Consider the following 19,647-nt stretch of genomic DNA (forward strand, 5'->3'; position numbering starts at 1 on the left):
TAAATAAAACAGTGATACAAATGCTGAAACTCTCTCAGTCAAGCCCCTTACAGCTAAAGAGTGTTGAACAGCCAGCGATTAGCATATTTAGTCCATCAGCCATCTAGCCTTCTAAAGTAGAAGGCTCTAGTGCTTATGAACACAATTCCAAGATCTACAAGCCATGTGATTCCACAGTGGTAATATATCCAGCACTGTTATCCTTAAAAATGTATAGAATCAAATTTTAAAGTTCACACATTTTAAACAACTCCTTGGAAGAGGAGATTTTCTGTTTGCAGCTTTTTAAAGGCACTCTTAATTCTAAATGCTGGTTTTTTTTTTTAAAAAAAAGAGACATTTGTGGCCCCAAAGGCACCAAGTCTCACCATTTAATTGACAAAACATCAAAGTTAACCTTAAAAATCCAGTAAAATGCAGTTTCTCTAACAGTCAACAATAGAATTCCTGGGAGAATGCCCTGCTGTAAATATTGAATCAACTGACAGATTTTATTAGATGATACCATATTCCTAGACTAAAAGACCAAAGACACTCAAGATAGTCCAAACAGTTCTCAAAAATATACATACATATACTTTCTCTCTCTCTCTCTCACACACACACACACACACACTCACACACTCCAAAAGGCAAACTTCCCAAAAAGATGTTTTAATAGGTTGCGACTAGAGAAGTAAAATTGTTTGGTACACTAGTGCCCCACTCCCTTCACACACACAGAGAGTAGTGTCTGTGTATATTCTTTCTTTAGTTATACAATGTAACAAGATAAGACTATCTAGGTTCTTTCACATTCATATAAAGGTTGATACGCGTACAGAAGAGTAGACCAATATCAAAATGATTAATTCAATATAGTATTTACAACTTACATAGTCCTTGGCAGAAACTAAACTTCAATAATTCTGTGAGGATATTATTTCCATTTTACAGATTTAGAAATGATGTCAGCATTTAAATGATTTACCAAAGGCCATACAAGTGGCAAAACCAAGGGTAAAATCCTGGCCTCACTGAAATTAATTGCAAAAATCCCATTGATTTAAATGAAAGCCAACATTTCACCCTAGGATAATAATTTATATTCATTCTTCTTCATGGTGCCTGTCTGACAACATGCATTCTGTATGAGACTGTATATGAATATTGTTAAATGTGTATTATTAAAAACAACCTTCAAATTAAATTTTAATTCTTGTTAACAGAATTCTTACCTTAACAGGATGATTCAGATTCCACACAAGATTAGATAGCTAATATGTAACACTGTACTTCTGAGAAATTGTCACATACACCTCCATCAACAAAAAACAAAAAATGTAATGGTAATTTTAAACTACAATTTAGAATAAATTAAGCAAATTAGGAATTCCAGTTTTCATACAAAAAAGTGTTATTCTGGAATTTGTATTTATTTAACATGGATTTATTTTTTGTATACTGTGACAAGGAAAACATTTGAAGAGACCTCCCAGACCTAAAAACCATAGGTCCTGATCTTGCAAAGACTCATTCTGCACAGGAGTAACTTTATATAGTGTGAGTAGTCCCACTGAAGCAATGGAGTACAGTTTCAAGGATCAGGATCTTAATTTATAGATGAAGAGGTTACCAGACTATTTCAGACACTTTTTGGGGGGAAGGACGGGTCAAAGGGGTGAGGTGTTTAATCTTACATATGACAGTCTATTTTATTTTTTATGACTTCTTCTTGGATAATATGTGATCCACAGTTGTTATATGACTGCTTTGCTTACCTCTCTGCTATTAAATACCATGAAGAAAAAATGTTATTCGGTGGTCTTAAGACATTTAGATTTTAATATAACCCTTCACTATACCTTCTTCTAAGTTTAGTTTTTGTACTGTAACTCCAGCATAAAGTATTTTTTCAGTATCTTCCCCAATCCCAGGTGCACTGGACCTTGCTCTCTCTCAAAGGGGCCAGCCACCTTCTAACACTCACTTTCTCACGCTCTAAGAGCTGTGTTCTGTACAGTTATTTATTAGTCACAGATTAGCTTCGTCAACGAAGAGGATCAGTTTTTTAGATCAACAGTTCTCAACTGGGGGGTGGGACCCCCTTGAGGGGGCGCCAAAGATTCCAAAGGGTCCATGAGGCTTCAGTAATATTGAGGTCATTTAGCCCTCTGAGCTCCGCGCTGGGCGCAGAAGCCTCAAGCTCCATGCCGCTGGAGCAGAGCAGCAGCCCCCCCAAGGGAGCAGCAGCTCTGAGCTCCACTCCAGCTGGAGCGGAGGAGCAGCCCCCACAAGCCCCATGTCCAGTCAGAGAGGAACAGCCCTGTGCCGGTGGGGGTCTGGAGCAGCTCCGGCCAACCTGCCAGAGCTCGCCTCCATTACCCTCAGTCCATGAGGGACGGGAAGAGGCGGGGCCACATGGGGCGTGGGGTGGTGGCTGCGCCAGGGAAGGCTTAGCTTCTTAGTCAGGTAAGAGTAATTTATTATTATTATTTATGTAATTTAGTGTTATTATTATCATCACTATATGTGTTTTTAGGGATTATATGTGTTTATGGCCAGTGAGGGGGCAGGGTGGGACGGGGACGGGGGACGACACGTGTTTTACTTAATGTTAACTAGTGGGGCTTTCACTCAAAAAAGCTGGGAACCGCTGGAATCAACAATATCGGTTTCTTTAATGACCTGGTATTAAAGCCATGCTACTTCAACCAGTCTAAGAAAGTTTGAGGAACAACTGTTTTTTCTAAATACAAAAGTACTACACATTTCCACTCTGTTGTTCTAGTCCAAGGGTTCTCAAACTTTTTTTTTGCTGGGACCCCCTTTGAAAATATTTCCAGCTGTGATGATCACCCCACAATAGTGATGACCCCTGCCATGCCATGCCATCCTTACTGGCATACATGGAGGGCTGACAGCTCACAACCCCCCCATCATAACCCTCCAACCCCGAGGGGTCACAACCCCCCCTTTGAGAATCCCTGTATCTAGCCCATCACTGCTAACTTGTTTGCACCATTCTGACTTTGGATTCTAGGCTGAGCTAAAATAGGAACAGTAAGAGCAGTGAAGCTTCTACCTTTCCTGTTTTTGCAGCACTCCTACATTTTTCTTTTGTTTTGAGTCCTGTGACATTCTCTCTGAGTAGATGAGAATCAGGAAGAGAGAACAACAGACTGATCAGGATTAATGAAGGGGCCCAAACCAGAAAGCAGGAGCAGTACAGTAGCCAAAGATTTTTAAATTAACCTTCATTGTCAATGTTAAGTTTAAATTTAGAGACAATTCAAAGTCCTCGAGGTAATGTTATCTCCAATTCTTCTCCCTTTCTCCCCCCACACACAAAGTTAAAAGGAAATTTCTTAAATGCTCAAAACTTACCAATAGTTGAAAATTGTTTCCTTTAGTAAAGATAAATGCCACGAGGTGTCATGGTATACCATACATGTTTTAATGAACAGAAAGTGTTTCTAGTAGTAGGCTTTGGAAGGTTCATCAACTGTCCTGTTACTGGGAAGGAAAAAGAAAAATATAATCTTAACTTTAAGCAATTTAAAAGTCAGCAAGTTTTAAGTCTGATATTACATACTATGACTTCCATGTCCTTACAGGCAACAATTAAAATAAGCCAAGCCTGTAAGTTGTCTAATAAGTAAACTAAAAGTTACTACTATTTAGTAATAGACAAAATACATATACATTAAACTGGTATACCTAGTAAATATAATAGTATTTTGGATGATTTAACATCTCATGCAGAGAAATATTCCTGAAAAATTACATTTAAAAAGTTAATGTCTGAAATCAGCTGCATAGGAAGCAAACTTTAGTAAGTTTGCAGGTGATTTTAAAAATACTGATTCCAGTCTTAATCAACTAAGGATTGTATACTATTAATAGACATGTGGTCAGCAAAAGTCATTATGAAAGAAATCCTGAACTCAATGCTTCTAAGCCCCTTTCAATACAGGAACTGAATCTTTATAATATTAAAGAAGTGCCCATCACGGCTTCCACAACAAGAGACCAAAAGAATATCTATAGGTTACATAGAAGTTCCTTCAATCTGAAGTTTGACACACTGCCAAAGAAAGGTATTTAAAAACATCTATATTATAACAAAACAGAATAGTTACTACAGTGATCAGACAAAGGAAAAAAATCAACAGAACAAAAACCTTGCACTTCCACTGCACAGGATTTCAGTGAACAAGCTGCCCAATGATCTCGAGAAACAATACGCCCCAAAAGTAAGCAGTGTGGAAATTTAAAAATTACATTATGAAGCGTGTACTTTGGTGTTGTTATACTTTGCATTTCCATTACACCATCCGTCCAAGCACCTCAATAGGCTTTATAAACATTAATTTAACCTAACAATACCCCCATGAGATAGCAAAACCTCCAGATAAGGCAACTAGGTTGATAAAGCTTAAAAAGATCTGTCCAGTATCATTCAGGAAGTCTGTAGGAGACATGGGTTCTATTCCAGCTCTATTGAATCCCAGTCCAAAAGACAACACCATCTTCCATTTAGACCAAATTACAGTTATGGGAAAGCAGTGCACAAGGACACTAAATGAACTGTTGCCCTTTAGCACTTCGAGAAATTCTGAAAAAATAGCAAGGATATGAAAGGAGGTACAACTAGATACCTAACTGAGCTTAAAGAAGCAAGGCTTTTTTTACACCAATGCAAAACTTAAAAACACAAAAATGACTTAGCCAGAACGTCTGTATTCCACTAGATGACACTGATAATACTTGTATCTGGATGGCATCCTCCCTCACAGCGTAGTAATTAAGTCAGTCTTTTGTTACATTAGAAGTTACCATGCTCTATATGCCTCTTGACTTCAAAATGCTTCAGTGTGGGAATACAATGTAGAACACAGTTTTCCCCCTTATTATTTCTCCTCATTTGCTCTCTCTGCAGTCCCTTTGTACTTCACTTCTAATTCATTTCTGCATGTCCTCCCACCTCTGTTCATTCCTTTTCCTTCTCTCCATCTCCACCTCCTTCCCCCACCTCACCATGCAACAGGAACACCGCTTCTGCGGCTTTCATCCTGCCCCATCTCTGCTCTCTCAGTCTGTAACATAGGTAGCACAGGCAGAACAACAGATCCAATGATGCTCATACCACTGGGCTTGCATCATAGAGGAAAAAACTGGAATGAGCAAATAAAGTATCTGAAAAGCAGGATACCTTATAGGATGCTTGAAAAGTATGGTGACGTCAAGCCCCCAAAAGCAGGTCAAAGAACAGCAAGCACCCTAGCAGGCATCCCAGCATTAGAGACTGCATCTCACTGGGTACTGCCCCTGAAAAATAAGATCTCCTGACCTTTCTTACTGTTTTTTGGCTGCTTGGTTTAGTACACTTACTATGGGATGTCTGACAAAGTTTCCAAGTTTAACGTGGAAAGGGGTGGGTGAAAGAAAGAGGAAGAATTATGAGACATTAGAGACAAGAAGTATAGTATTAAGAAGGATTTTGGAGGAGACATGGGAAAAGGAAAGAAACAAAATGTAGAAGATAAGATAGAGAGGTAAATGTAAAGAAAGAAAGTTATAAGGAAGTCAAGGATGATAAAAGAAAAAAAGAAAGCACTAAAACAGTGCAGAATTAAATATACCATGTTTAGTGTTCTGTGGACAATCCGTTTTTGTTATTTATGGTAATTTAGCATTGTAAACAGATGTTCCTTTCTATTTTTTTGTATAAATCTAATAATTAATCTAAATCCAATAACCTATCATGAAAAAGAAAGGGAGTGGTATGAAGCCAAGAATGAGATGGTGGCAAGATGGTAGCAAATTTTTTTCTAAGTGATAAATAGAAAACTGTTTGACAATATGTTACAAATAAACACAGTTCACAACCATTTCATTATTTAAAACATAATGGGCATAGTTCTGCGGGGTGTGGCAGCACTAGTATTTTTCATCCAGGCTACTTGACTTAGTCCCCAAGGTTAGCTGGTATTGGGAAAGCTTTTTCCAAGCATAGATACACAGATTATCAATCCTCATGCTTCAGCCAGCCAGGGTCAGGAAGAAGTTTCTCCTAATGCTATAATATTACACAATTAAGATTTTGCACCTTCTCCTCAACATCTGATATCAAGTGCTATCAGAGAGCAGTTAATGGATGACAAGACCTGTTCTGATATGTTTTCCTGACCCTACACTGCTTAACTTATGAAAAAGAGAAGACACGCTTGGATAGAACAAGCAGGTTGTTTATATCCAAAGGGCTTTAGTAAAAATACAACAAGAAAAAAATTGTGAAAGGTAACTGGGTATGGTGGAAGTACTCTCAATTATAACTGTACTCCTCAGTATGTGAACCCTTGCTCAGTTTGCTAAATACAGTCAGTAGCTAAATTCTTGGCACACATACCCTGCCATTCTAGTTACTAAGTATATTTCAGCCCATACGCCAGTGAGTAAATGTATGTGTAGAATATTTTAGACTTCTTTGCTGCCCCTAATCTGGAAATGCCCACCCCAACCTCATTATATAAGTGAATTTAGGTATTAATCTTAAATATACTGATTATTCATATTAGTTATAATAAAGGCATAAGTTAATAAAATAATTGAACAAAAACAAACCACACAATAATATGAGAACAGAGTGAAGGTATCATATATTTAAAGGGAAACTTCAAGTATCTACTCTCACTCTGCAAGTACCTGTTACTTTTCAACTAGCGGCTGCACATATCTACAGACATACTGCTCATTCTTGTGCATGCATACATACACACATGCATATCAAATCTTAACATAAAGCAGACCATGTTTCCATCTAACTAGAATTCTGCTAATGATTCCATCTTGTCGACAAAGAATTCAAAAGTAATGAAAAATTCACACTTCAATTTCAAAAAACAAATGTTTCCTAAAAGTCTGCTTAGGTAAGAAAATTACAACTGTAGTTTTCCTCTAACTATATTGCTAATGATTTTACAGAAGAATGAAAAACAAGGCTCTTACAGAAATACACCATACTGCAGGGGTGTCCAAACTTACTGACCCTCCAAGACCCTCCTCCAGCTGGGCAGAATCTTATAGCCCCATCACCCTGCCATTGGCCAGAAGCTCCAAGCTCCCTACCCCAGTGTGGTAGGCCGTGGGGGTGGGGGGGCACCCCCCCCCCCCCCCACAGGAGGCTCTGCAAGCTGCAATTTAACTGTAAAAAAGCCACATGCGGTTCATGAGCCACAGTTTGGCCACCCCTGATATATTGTTTGACAAACACACCCAGAATCTGAGACTATTTTGCATTAATGAATGAAGCAGCAGCAGCAGCAGCATGCTGTATGCTAATATAACACATCATCTGTAGATTTGGAAGCACTTTAAAGAGGTGGGTAAGCATTAGCATTCCGATTTTACAGATGACGAAAGAGATATATAGAGATTATGTGACTTGCACACAGAGTCAATAGCGGAGGTGTGAACAGAACCTAGGTCTCCAATTGCTGTGCACCCAGATACGTCAAGGCAGCATCAAACAAGTAATTTAATACTTTTGGCTCTGGGAGTCAAGATTCTTCTCTCCCCTGCCTCAGGACTGATAGGACATTAGTGGCCATTAATCAATTAGTTTCCCCAGATCTTCAGGTAGGTTGGGAAATAAGAATAGACAAGACCACTGGAGAATCTTCTTTTGATACAAACCCTCTAAAACAATTGTTTAGTGAAACTTCACTAGCTTTTTAACACTTGAAATGTCAGTATCAATATCTTAATGCATGCAGCACAAAAGATGTCAAAGGTATCATTAAACAACCAGTATCACCACTGCACTCTAAGCAAAAATTATGCATCCCACAATTTTGTTAGGTCCTTTTTATTCTATTTTACGATTTACAGACAATCCCATAAGGCATTTTCCATCATCATTCATTAATTGTAAGATACATAGGTGTTAGAGACATATTGTATAAGTACACAGCACATTCAGAAGGTTTGAGGTAGGTCAGCAGTAAACGGACAACAAAATAAAAATGTTATATTAATCCTTTTGTGTAAAGTGTCAGACTTTTCTGCTGTAGTTTGTTGCACGTAATGGACTGAAACTGCTGGCTCCAGAGAATTACAATGAGTATAAGGGATAACCATTAGAACCGCAGGTAGCTGTTCAAAGATTTAAACTAAGCCCTCTCTTTACCCCTTTGTTTGCCCATTAAACTAAGCATGTAGGAGCAAGGAAAAACCCATGTGAATGCTTCACACCAGAGCAAGAGAGTTTAGAATACATCATGGAGTGCTCTAGAGTAGCCAGTTAACACAGGCTTAAACAGTCACTGAGAAAGAAGCCTTAGAAAAGGTTGGGTTGCTGTAGAAAATAAATTTTATCTAGGAACAAAAATGTGGATTGGGTGGTAGCCTTCAGCTGGCAGGACAGGAAACACTGTTCAAACTTTAAGCATATGTATATCATGGATCAAAATGGGACTCCATAGGAGAAACTTCAACTGAGAAGAGAAGGCAAGGCAAAAATAGTTTCAAAGTATACCCACATTGACACAACGTAATGCCAAAGCATGAATGAACATAGAAACGGTAAGTAACAGGATCAAGACATTTCCTTTTTCGAAGGCAGAAAAAACTACTTGCCAAACTGGTTTTTCTCTAAGCTTTCCAGTTATAAAAACCTCTTGCATAGAGGAACATATCCACTGCTGTACAACTGTCCCAGAAAAAACACAGACTACGAGGAGAAAGTGGCCCATTTTCTTTAGTTTCTAAAAATCATGTGGACAGGTCATATTTTCAAAAGTTCAATTTATTAAAATGTGTATCATCACATTAACAAAAGTTACACGATATGGCTTTTTAAATATGAAATTGTCATTTTCACTCTTAAAGTCAGTAAAATTTACTCCGTTTTGCACATAGCACTATACAAATATAAAACTTCATTTCCAACACTTACATGAAAGCTAACTAATTGGTATCTAAAAAGATGCTACTTTACTATAATAGTGAGTTTGGAATATGAGGAAATACTCCATCAGAAAAACAAAAAAAGGATATACTTTTCCATTTAAATTGCAATTATCCCATTAGTCTATCAAACCAAATCATAATTTTCAGGAACATGTGTATGAGAATTCCAGTAAATACAAATATAAATATTGTTATGTAGTTCCCAGCCTGGCCCATGGGGCAATCTTCTCTATCAGCTTCTATGTTAGCTCCCAAAAACATCTCAAAGTGATAATTCTTCGCCACATGTTGAAAACGTTGTGACTACACTGCACCCGTTCTTTCCATCACGAAAAGGATTTCAAAATAGAGAACTTGACAAACAGAGCTTAAATTCCATTTCTTTGAATTCAAGTCAATAAAGCCAAATTTAATCCACAATAAAATAGAACTGGCCATAAGAAGTTAATGTATTTTCTTTAACTCTTGCAATAATAGTTATGATACACAATAAAAATATCCAAGCAAAAATTCAGTATCAGTGGAAAAGGTATTCAGTAACTAACTGCAAGCTTCTTTTGTAAAATTATATCCCCATTTCTGTCTCACTGTTTTTTGAATCACCTTGTTCTTTCTTTCAATACCAGTCCCCGCCCCACAAAATCCTTTGGAAAAAGTCCCTTTAAGTAGGTAATATAGCAAAAATGGAACTACACAAATACACAGACAGAAAATTTAAACATGTAATAAATATTTTGTTGAGAACAAGGACTGGGAGCTAGAGCTATACTAAATTAACTAAATGTAAAAAAATGATACAAGTGAAGCAATTAAAATGCATGTAAGAACTTCGTACAGGTGTCTGCAATAACACTGTTTGCAAAACACATTTCCTAATTAGCATATCTTTAAACAATGCTGATAATAATCTTGTCCCTGTAATCCATGCCGAATGAACCATTGAGATTGTAAAATAGAAAGCATGTGGAAATTCATTAGTCTCCCTTAAACCTTCCTTTGTTTATATTTTCCTAGTCAGGTGTAAAAACTAAAATATTGTTCCACATATTTGAATTTCTTCAAAGTGTTCAGTTACACAGTTTCTTTAGTGGGGCATTAAGTATCAACAATTTCTTTTCCCTATCAAAGAGAGAAATCCTCTCACTATTACAGTCTTGAAAATCTGCTCCATTCTCTATTTGTCATCTGGGATTGAGTTATCAGACACTACTTGTATTACTTTGTGAAACTGACATGTCTATTTACAGAGACACAAAGACAATCCAGTACTACAACCCTTTATTTTACAAACACCTTCCAAAACACCTCTTTTCTCCCCCTATTTTTACAAATACTTTATTTTTTCAGGGGGAGTGTATGCGCACTAGTTTCTCACCTTGACAGAAAACAATTCCAGCCACTTTTGCACTTGTTACAAGTATATTAAAAATCACCTACATCTCCAAAGAGAAGAGGCATTGTTTTGCAGGATATTTTTTAATAGGGTCACTTCCCCCATTTCAGCCTGCAATTAAAATGGAGGCAAGGCCAGGCGATCTGTGTCTGGCTTTAGGGGGAGACAATAACCCAAAACAGGCCTGGCTTTAAAAAAAAAAAAAAAAAAAAAGAGAAAGAGAGAGAGAGAGAGAGAGAAATACAACATGCTTCACCAGTATTATTACCTCATCCCTTTTTCCAAGCAGTTTTGAACCACACTCTTGACAAACTCTTGGTCCAACTTGCACAGATGCTGATTTTTTGGGGGTGGAAAGGTTTTTAATTCTGGAGCCAGAATTCAGGCTTGTTATTTGCAAGTGGAGCTGCTGTTAAAATGCCCCCTTGTCTCCTCTCCTCTCCCTTGAGCTGGGTGTTGACGCAGCAGAAATTACCAGCTGGAAAATTCCCCTTTTGGAGGTTACAGGGAGGGAGGAGAGGGGGAAGAGGCGGGGGTAAAGGGGAGGGGGGGGTTAAACCCTGCCACTCATCAAGCTAGCCCATCCACCCACACCAACTAAGTCATCGCGTGCCGAAGGGGGCTTCATGCCCCTCCACAAAGGGGAAAATAATTCCCCCCCCCCGCTCCTCTCTCCCGATTGTAGTGGGCTTTGCCCAGCGGCCCCCAGGGATAGAGACGGGTGCTTTCAGGGCAGGAGAGACATTTGGGTGCCGACACCCCCCCCCTCCCCACTTCCAGGACCCCAGCACCTGGAATCGCGGCACTGACCCCCCCTCTCCCTGTGACCCCCCCCCCCGCCCCGTCCCGGGAGGAGGGGAGGGCAGGGAGCAGCTGTTCCCCGAGCCAGCTCGGGAGAGGGTGTCGCTGGCAGCGGGTGAGTCAAGCGTACAGCACCACCCCCACATTGCCCCCCCTGTGCTGCCGGCACCCCGGGGGGCGAGGCGGGTAACTGCCTCCCTCATCTCCTTATGGGGGGGGGGGGCTCCACCAGGCCAGCGCCGCCCACCCCCGAAGCGCCGCGAGGCTCCCGTGCTCACCCCCAATGAAGCGGGGGGGGGGGGGGGGCAGCTACCTTCCCCGGCCAGCGGTGCTGGGGGGGGGTGGTAGACCCCCGGGGGGGGACCCGGAGCCCCACGGACCAAGCTGGGGAGGGCCGCGCGCTGGGGGGTCCGGGTGGGAGGCGGGCCGAGCCCCTCTCCCCTGAGAGGGGCAGGAGAGCGGACTGGGGGCAGCCGGGCCCTCTCCCCTCAGCGGGCGGGAGACAAGCCCCGCCGCCCCCCCCCCTCAGGGATGGGGGGGACCGGGCAGCCATGCCAAGCCCCCGGGGCGCGGGGGGGGAGCTGGGCTGGGGGAGTCTCGCTTACCTGGGCCCCAGACCGGGGAGCGGGGTCTCGGAGCGGCCGGAGCTTTGGCTCCTTCGGTCACTCAATGTCTCTCCTCACGGGTGGGGATGGGGGCGGGGGGGGGAAAAGCGGGGAGGGGGGGGGCGGGGCGCGCTCCCACCGCTCCCCCGGGCGCGCGCGCTCCGAGGCGGCGGGCGCGCGGGCGCGGGCCCGAGACCGGTTGAGGAGGGGGGGGCGTGGCCAGAAGGGCGCGTGCGGCCTCCCTCCCCCTGCTGCGCCCTCATTGGACGGAGCCGGACACAGGCCTCCGTAAGCCCCGCCCCTTGGCCCCGCCTCCCTTGCGCCCGGGGGAGAGGGGGCGCCGTCAGCAGCTGCCACTGCCGGACAACGGAAGTGAGGGGTGGGCGCTGAGCATCATGGGAAATGCCCGGTGGTGACGGGGGGTGTTTAGCTCTGCCGGTCTCTGCCCTCCCCCCCTCAGGGTTGCTCCTGGGCACCAGCGCTGCCCGCCCCGCCGCCCACCTGGCCCGCAGGTGCAGCAGCCTCCTCAGAGAGAGGGAGACTGGAGGGGGAGAGCCTGAGGTGCCGCCCTTCCCCCCCCCCCCCCAGTCAGACCCAGCCCCCCTTGGACACCCCCCTCTCCCCTCCCCCCGCGCTCCGCACCCGGCGGGGGGGGGTTGGTAAATGTTCGTACTGGCCGCTCACAAAGCGCCCCCCCGCAGGGAAGGGTCCGCCCCGCTGGCTGATCCTGGCCCACGGGCGAGGTCAGGCAAAGGCCCGGGGTGAAGGACGTTTCCTTGGTATGTTTCTATACCCAGCCCAGAATTTCATGCAGCCGCGACCATGGAAAGTGATCAAAACGCGGTGAAATAAACCTCCCCAGCGAGATCCGGGTTCTGCCCAGCCTGTCTGCAGCCTGCTCGTAGCCTGGGGTAGCGGGATGCCAGGATCTGAGAGAGACAAGCCGGGCGAGGGGATAGCTTGGACTGGACCCACTTCTGTATGGATACAGCGGGAGAAGCTGGCAGAACCTCCCTGCACTTCAGAAAGGCTGTCTTACCTCTCCCGGACAGGATTAGCGGTGCCCCAAGAACCATACAACCAGAGACCCCTGACTTCAGGCGAGTGCAGGTGGGCAGCTGTGGGTGTAACCTTAGAGAACATGGCTGGAAGTCAGGAGAACTGGAGTCTATCACTCTGCCGCTGTGAAATGGAGATAATGCTTACTCCCTTACAGAGGATGCCTTGAGATCTGAGCTGAAAGACATTTACACAAGTGCAAAATATAACTCATAACAGGGCTGAATTTGGCCCTTTGACTATAACAGGAAAAAAAAAATCAAAGAAGAGCTGTCCTGCATTTCGCAGGAGTGAGCTAACAGGTCTGGAGCATGCAGGAGGACACCCCATTCTAAAGATGGCTTTAACAGGCAAGGCAATGGGTCTCTGAGTCACATGTTGTTGTACAGTTGTGACAGAGCAGGATTTAGCCCCAAAGATGTAGGACCACATGTTCAAAGTATTTAAGTGCATGCACTTACTGTGATTGTGCACGCAAATTGGGTAATTATGTATGCAAATAAGTGGAATTGGCTATTTATTTGCACAGTTATCTGATTTGTGTGTGTAATCTTCGTAATTGCACAGACAATTGTGTGCCTAAGCTCTGAGAATCTGCTCCCTCATTTCCTTTTCCTCAAATCATGGTACATATAAAGTGATTTATTTACATAGAATATTTTTCCTGTGCACACAGATGTTGGGTCAAATGCAGCCCCAGAGAAAAGAGAACCTACTCAGCTGAAGTCAGTCAAATTATGCCCCTGCTCCTTCCTTAAATGCATTCCTAAAAGGATCTTTTTGGTCCCTCATATGTTTTAGAGTGGATAATCAGGTGTTCCAGGATGTCTTTCTTCCTACTTCATCCCATCCCCTAAAAACCCAAACACTTTTATTTTAGAAAAGAAAGGAAATGTCTTAACTCCAATATATTTTTCAATTACCTTTTCTAAAGGAGTCCAACTAACATTTTCCTAGAAAGGATTCCATTAAAATGCAAATGAACAGTTTTCAGCAGTTGTCTATGTATGCAATGAAGGGCACAATTCTTAGTTTAGGTAATACAAAATTAAAAGTAATTGTCTGATTTTTAGACCTCAGCCTCCTTTTATGCTCACCCAATTTTGTGTGTGCATATCCCTGCACATTCAGTTGAAAGTTTCTGCCAGCTGTATGTAGGTGATAGAATTTTAACACACCAATACCCTTTGTCTATGTTAAATTATCAGATGGGTTTTACATGTGAACATATTCTCACATGTACATGCAGATAGTAGGATATTTCAACTGTGCTTGCAGCAGTTGTATGCTTTAAAGCTGAATCCTACTGTCCAAAATTACAGGTGGACAAGTAGAAGCTGGGTTGCGGGGGAGGAACACATTAAATCAGACCATATAACTATAGCTAAGCATGTTTGTAACACTCTGTGTTATCCTTAGGTTCCTCTGATTCCAGCTGTAAATAAACCTATTATTCCTGGACTTATCTCTTTCCCAAGACTCTGCTGATTCCAGGCAGGAATTCCCATATCACCTTTGGACTTCTTCAATTCCAAGTATGCATGGCCTAGTTCTACCACTACCCAGGATTTCTTCCTCCTCTCTTTGTTAGAGGAAAATATTTAGTTAGTTGTGTGTGTCATGTTGGACTCACTCCCCCATGAGCAGCAGCAGCTGCAGACTGGGCACTGCCCTGGGGGAATGCTTTCAAAGAGGGGGAGGGTGGAGAGAGGCTGAGTTTCCTGAAGCTGCTCAACACAAAGGATTGGAGAAAGTGGGAAGGGTGAAATATGCTTCAGCCTGTATTTTACAGTCCATATATAGAGTTTTTGTTTGTTTGTTTTAATTAGCAGTTTGTATTGGGTTTGAGGTAAGTATACAATTATACAATCTGTCCTTAGAAGAGGGGAAACTGCTTGCCGGAAAGAACTGACATTGGGAAAAGAAGAGAGAAGGAGAAAAGAAGACAGGAAGAGGAGGATGGTGTGGTTACGGTGACCAGATAGCAAGTGTGAAAAATCGGGATGGGGTTGTGGGGTTATAGGCGTCTATATAAGACAAAGCCCCAAATATCAGGATTATAAAATCAGGACATTTGGTCACCCTTGGTGTGGTCCAAGAGGTGTTTGGTGAATGAGAAGCACATCAACTGGAAGCAGGATACAGAGTTTAACAGTGTGTAATAGTGGACCATTGATGATATATGTCAAGGATTGATAATCACATGTTTTCAGATTGACTGTATCCTGCATCCCGCTCTTTCGAAGGCTGCTGAATCACAAATCTCATAAATCCAGACCACTGGGCCCAGGGACATTAAGGCTTCTATCTCTGTAGACTTAGTTTTTAGCACTGGGGAAGCATTTAGGAGTCACATTCTTGGGAGCGGAAGAACTGCAAAGGCCTTGGAATTGCCCTGATATGCATTTCCTTGTCTCTTGTGATAAGGAATATATGAACATTTTAATGCATATATATTTGCATGCTTACTCTACATACACAGTCATCTTATTGGCATGTGCAAATGCTGAGCATCTAGTCACAATTGTGTACACAAATTAGGCCCACACATTTTTGCACGTCTTCTGGGAAACTGAGGTACAGGGAGGCTCAGTGATTCAGTTGCAGAACCCAGGAGTACTCCCAGTCCCCTGCTCAGCTCTACTCACATCCATCCATCTGTCTGTCTATCCATCCGTCTTTCTTTCTTATCTAATCTATGTTTTGTACCCAAAAATAGATGTCCAAAAACCAAACAATAAGCATTCTAAGCTGCACCGGCAGGGTTTTTGTTTTCAAGAGGCCATTTTGACAGGGTTTTCCATGCACCCTACAAGTGAACCCCAATCCTCAGAGCCCATTCATTTCTGACCTCAGCAGAAAGAAAGCCATTTGATGGGGACCCATTACTGCCCAACATGGCAGTTCTGATTGCGTGAAAATTCCAGGAGTCTCACTTTTTTCAGCCAATTTTCCTCCAAACGTCTGATGTCAAAAGTAAGGGTTAAAGGACCCACATTCCTGTCTGTATTACACTGGATTGAAGGTCATCTGGTTTCTTTGTCAGGGGACCATAAAGGAAAAAAGGGAGGTGATATGCAACCCTGACCAGGTCATTTTAGGAGTAAACCACATTTAAACCGAGCTAATGAAAAAGTATTTGTTTCTGTCTCTCTCACATGGACATACTCCCAGCCTGTGCTTGGTGAGTGAGAATTCCTTCTCCAGTGGGAGTTAACATGTCAATTGTATTTTTTTCCATGATGTGTAAGGAGGCATTCACTAGGTTGTGGGAGTAAACACATGGGGGAATTCTCCATGAGCTAGCGAGGGCAAGTCACAATCCTGCTAAATATGGTGAATGAAGATTACAAAAACCCCAAGAGAATAAAATTCCTTCTCTCCACCCCCATCTTTCCTTCTCTCCCTCACCCCCCACTTATTTTTTTCTCATTACCATGCTCTGCTGTTTAACTGCTTGAAAGTTAAATCTGTTTCTATCTGTGTTACTAAACACACAATGTTGGTTTACTTGTGTTCTGTGCACTGAAGGGCAGAACTGGAGCAGTATGTTGTTTCTTCATTATTAATCAAAGCACATCATTGGAGAGGAGCAGGGACACCAAATATCCAAGCAATAGGGAGTAGCAGGAAGCAGTCCTCAATTGACAATCCTATGTCAATACAGTACTCAAGGGGGTGGAGGCTGATGTTCATTTATAAAATATTTGATCAGCCACATCCTACTGAGCTCTTTTGGTGCAATTCTTGAAAGGAACTGGCCTGACTCAGAAGATCTTTAATGCTCCAAAAATACATTCCCCTCAAAATGTTCAACTCAGAGAAGGGCCTGAGCTGCAAAATTCAGGTCCCATTCCGAATTTGTCACAATCTGGAATTGCTGAGCTGTGGGGTATTTTTTTGTGTCCGTCTTTAGTGCAGACAGAGAAGCCACTGGTCATTTCAGCTACAATCCAAGCCTTTTGTATGGATAACTTTGCTGCACCAACATAGTCTTCCTCATACAGTCATTCATGTAAATAGTCTTTACTTCCGTTTTACAAGCCTGGGCTCTCATCAGGTTCCCTTTCTATCCAATTTTATACATTGGTGCACTGGTAGTTTTATTCTTTTAAAGTGTTCACCTTTGATTGGGATCAGCTTCCCTCTATCTCCCTTTTTGGACTGGAGGGCTGAGAGTGTAACCTTTAATCAGATCTTTTCACAGGTCTTTATTTAAGGTGGACTCACTGTATATCTGGAGAGAACCAGTGACACAGGCATTTTTTTCTGCAGCCTAAGAATACAATGCTGACATGTTTCGAATAAATTTGATTTCTCCTTTCCCACTCCAATTCCATGTCCCTTCATGCTTGCAACCTGTGATAGAGCATCTGATGGGACGGTTGCACTGTATCATTTTAGGACATTCATTGTCTTTTTAATTGTTATGAGATACAAACAGTTAAATGCCTATAACTAAATGTTAATATCTGCATCATTAGAGAAATAAACTAGTTCTCCATTAAACTAACACCTTTTTGCTACAATCTCTCAAACCAGTCCATTTTTATAGGCAGAACTCCACTGAGGGATCTCCCTGTTATCTACAAAGAAATCTTTCTGTTTTCTGTAGAAACCAAACAAATTACAAGGCTCATGTACAAGCCCTTTGTTTCGTGCAGATTGCATAAATAGTGCACCAGTGCAAGTAATATATCTATTTAAAAAAAGAGAAACAGCAGTTAAACTATATATAACTGTGCTGAAGAGGCTTTGCAGTGTGGTTTTAGGTTTACTCAGACAATTTGGAGTTTGTACAACAATTGAGGCCACATTCTAGACTTTAGTTATCTAGGTTTGATACTGTGAGCCAGATTCTGCTCTCATCTGTGCACAGTGACAGTTGAAACATCAGTGGGACTTGCACCATGTGTCTGAGGGCACAGCTTGGTCCGGTAAGATGCTTCAGTTATGTCTGAATGAGCTAAAAACTGCTAAACACTCCTCATCCAATCCCTCACCTTTCTGGAATGAGCAGACAGATATCGCCTCATAATTCTAGTACTCCAGCACTTGAGATTACTCAGACTCCCCAGAAATTATCCAGTGTGATCAATGCTTCAGGCTGCATCTACTTACTAATCTCGGATGTGAAAAATGCTGACAGGTGGACATGCCTGAGCCAAACATTTCTCTAGAGGATTCACTCCTGCTCAATGAGTGAAGTCTTCTTAAAAGAGAAGGCCACCACATTGTGAGAGCAACATTTTCTAATTGCAGACGAGTAACTTGTGCCCATAACGAAAACATACATTTTACAGAACTTATTTGCTCTGTCAATGGGGTGTGAAAAGTTTAGAATTTGCATGCACAGGTGATAGTGCAAAAAAACCAATGCGTGTGCAACAGCTTGTGCACACTCACAAGCTATTTGAAAGTTTAGCTCACCGGCTGCCATTTTTAAGAGTGAGTGCCTAAAGTAAGGCACCCTTACATCCCTATTTAGGTACCCCTATAAAAGCAGCCTGACTTTCAGCAGTGCTGAGCACCCAGGGAAGTCAGAGCTGCAGGCACTTAGCATTTCATTTTTATTTATGTGCCTAACTTTCGGCACTCTTTGGAAACTCAGTCAGAAGGTATGTCTACATTGCAGTTATACACTGGGGACTGGGCTGTGTCAACTAACTCGGGCTCGCGGGGCTGGAGCTGTAACATTGTGATGTAGATGTTTGGGCTCAGGACTGCAGCCCAGGCTCTAGGACCCTACCCCCTCATAGGGTCCCTGAACTCAGGCTCCGCTTGGAGCCCAAACGTCTACACCGCAATGTTACAGCCCTGCGAGCCCGAGTCAGCTGCCATGGGTCAGTCCCGGGTGTTTAATTGCAGAGTACACATTCCCTCAGTTACTTAGCTGAGAACTGAACCCTGGCATCCTTAACTGCGATACTGTGCCCTGTCCACCTGGCTACAAAAGAAATGTCGTTTCTAGTCCAACCTTTGCCTACACAACAAGAGTTGAAGAAATCTCCCTCTGACAGTATTGAAGCAAAATGCGAAAGCCTAAATGCTGAGGTGGTAGGTGCTGACACAGGCAGCCAGGAAGCTCTGAGGTGATACACTGTGGTTACCGTTGAGAGGCCAGCATTTGCCCAAACCCAAGTGCTACCAGTGGTTAACTGTTTCCTCCTATACTCAGAAAGGTGGCATTATTGCCAGCTACGTGGCACTGGCTGGCATACGGTGGCTTCTACTGTAGAGTCTCCCATGTCACAGGGAGATCAGTTTCTGTCTCCAGGCTGTCAGCTCACAGAGACTTTCTCTCTCTTCAGAAATCAGCAGCTGCCATATGAGCCAGCACAGCCTTTTTCTCCAGGTGGGTGGGGTCCACCTGGGAGCCATCCAAACTCACTCAGCCGTCATGTTTCCAGCAGCTGGGTGCAGTTCCCACTGCATTTGGACCTGCCCATCTCTGACCTCTGCCAGCTCACTTCAGAAAGCTGAATCCTGTTCCCTCTCAGGGCCGATAAGCCGCTGTGAACAGGAAGTGCTGACTCCCACGTTGGCTGGTCATGCAGGGGTGGGGTGGGGGGAAAACAAGGAGGAGAGGATAAAATGCGGAGGTGCAGGGGGAGTTGTAAAATAAGTTCTACATAGAAACACAAAACAGATACAGCACCTCTCTCCTGCTGCCCTGAGTGCAAAGCAAGTAACAGTTACAGGATCCCAGAGATGAAATTACAGCCAGACTGATCCTGCACTAGAGCAGGGGATGGGCTTGCCCTATGCAACCTACATCAAACAGGCAGCAGGCAAATCCCTCCCTGGCCCAGTATTCTTCCCCGCCAAGCACTTCAA

The 19,647-nt window shown here is 42.9% G+C and overlaps 1 protein-coding gene and 1 long non-coding RNA gene across 7 annotated transcripts in view; one reads left to right on the forward strand and one right to left on the reverse strand.

Annotated features, from left to right (window-relative positions):
• The window catches only part of ZBTB46 (zinc finger and BTB domain containing 46), an 81,311-nt gene extending 69,457 nt beyond the window's left edge, over nucleotides 1-11,854 (reverse strand). For 3 of the 5 annotated variants that reach the window (XM_067554055.1, XM_067554052.1, XM_067554056.1), the window contains exons 1-2: nucleotides 10,614-10,880; nucleotides 3,367-3,495 (exon numbers count right to left, since the gene is read on the reverse strand). The gene's annotated coding sequence lies outside the window, so the exon portion shown is untranslated. Of the gene's footprint in view, nucleotides 1-3,366; nucleotides 3,496-10,613; nucleotides 10,881-11,751 lie in introns of those variants that run through there. The other 2 variants (XM_067554053.1, XM_067554054.1) reach the window with 2 other exon arrangements.
• Nucleotides 11,124-14,516, forward strand: LOC137156991 (uncharacterized). 2 transcript variants are annotated; one of them, XR_010920954.1, is made up of 2 exons: nucleotides 11,124-11,261; nucleotides 12,549-14,516. It is a non-coding gene; the product is annotated as an uncharacterized lncRNA (long non-coding RNA). The 2 variants fall into 2 exon arrangements; XR_010920955.1 differs by lacking the exon at nucleotides 11,124-11,261 and adding an exon at nucleotides 12,186-12,312.
• The last annotated feature ends 5,131 nt before the right edge of the window (nucleotides 14,517-19,647 follow it).

Source organism: Emydura macquarii, unplaced genomic scaffold (genome assembly GCF_026122565.2).
Source record: "Emydura macquarii macquarii isolate MOO-44397 ecotype Brisbane River unplaced genomic scaffold, CSIRO-AGI_Emac_v2 contig_1483, whole genome shotgun sequence".
Classification (NCBI taxonomy): Eukaryota; Metazoa; Chordata; order Testudines; family Chelidae; genus Emydura; species Emydura macquarii.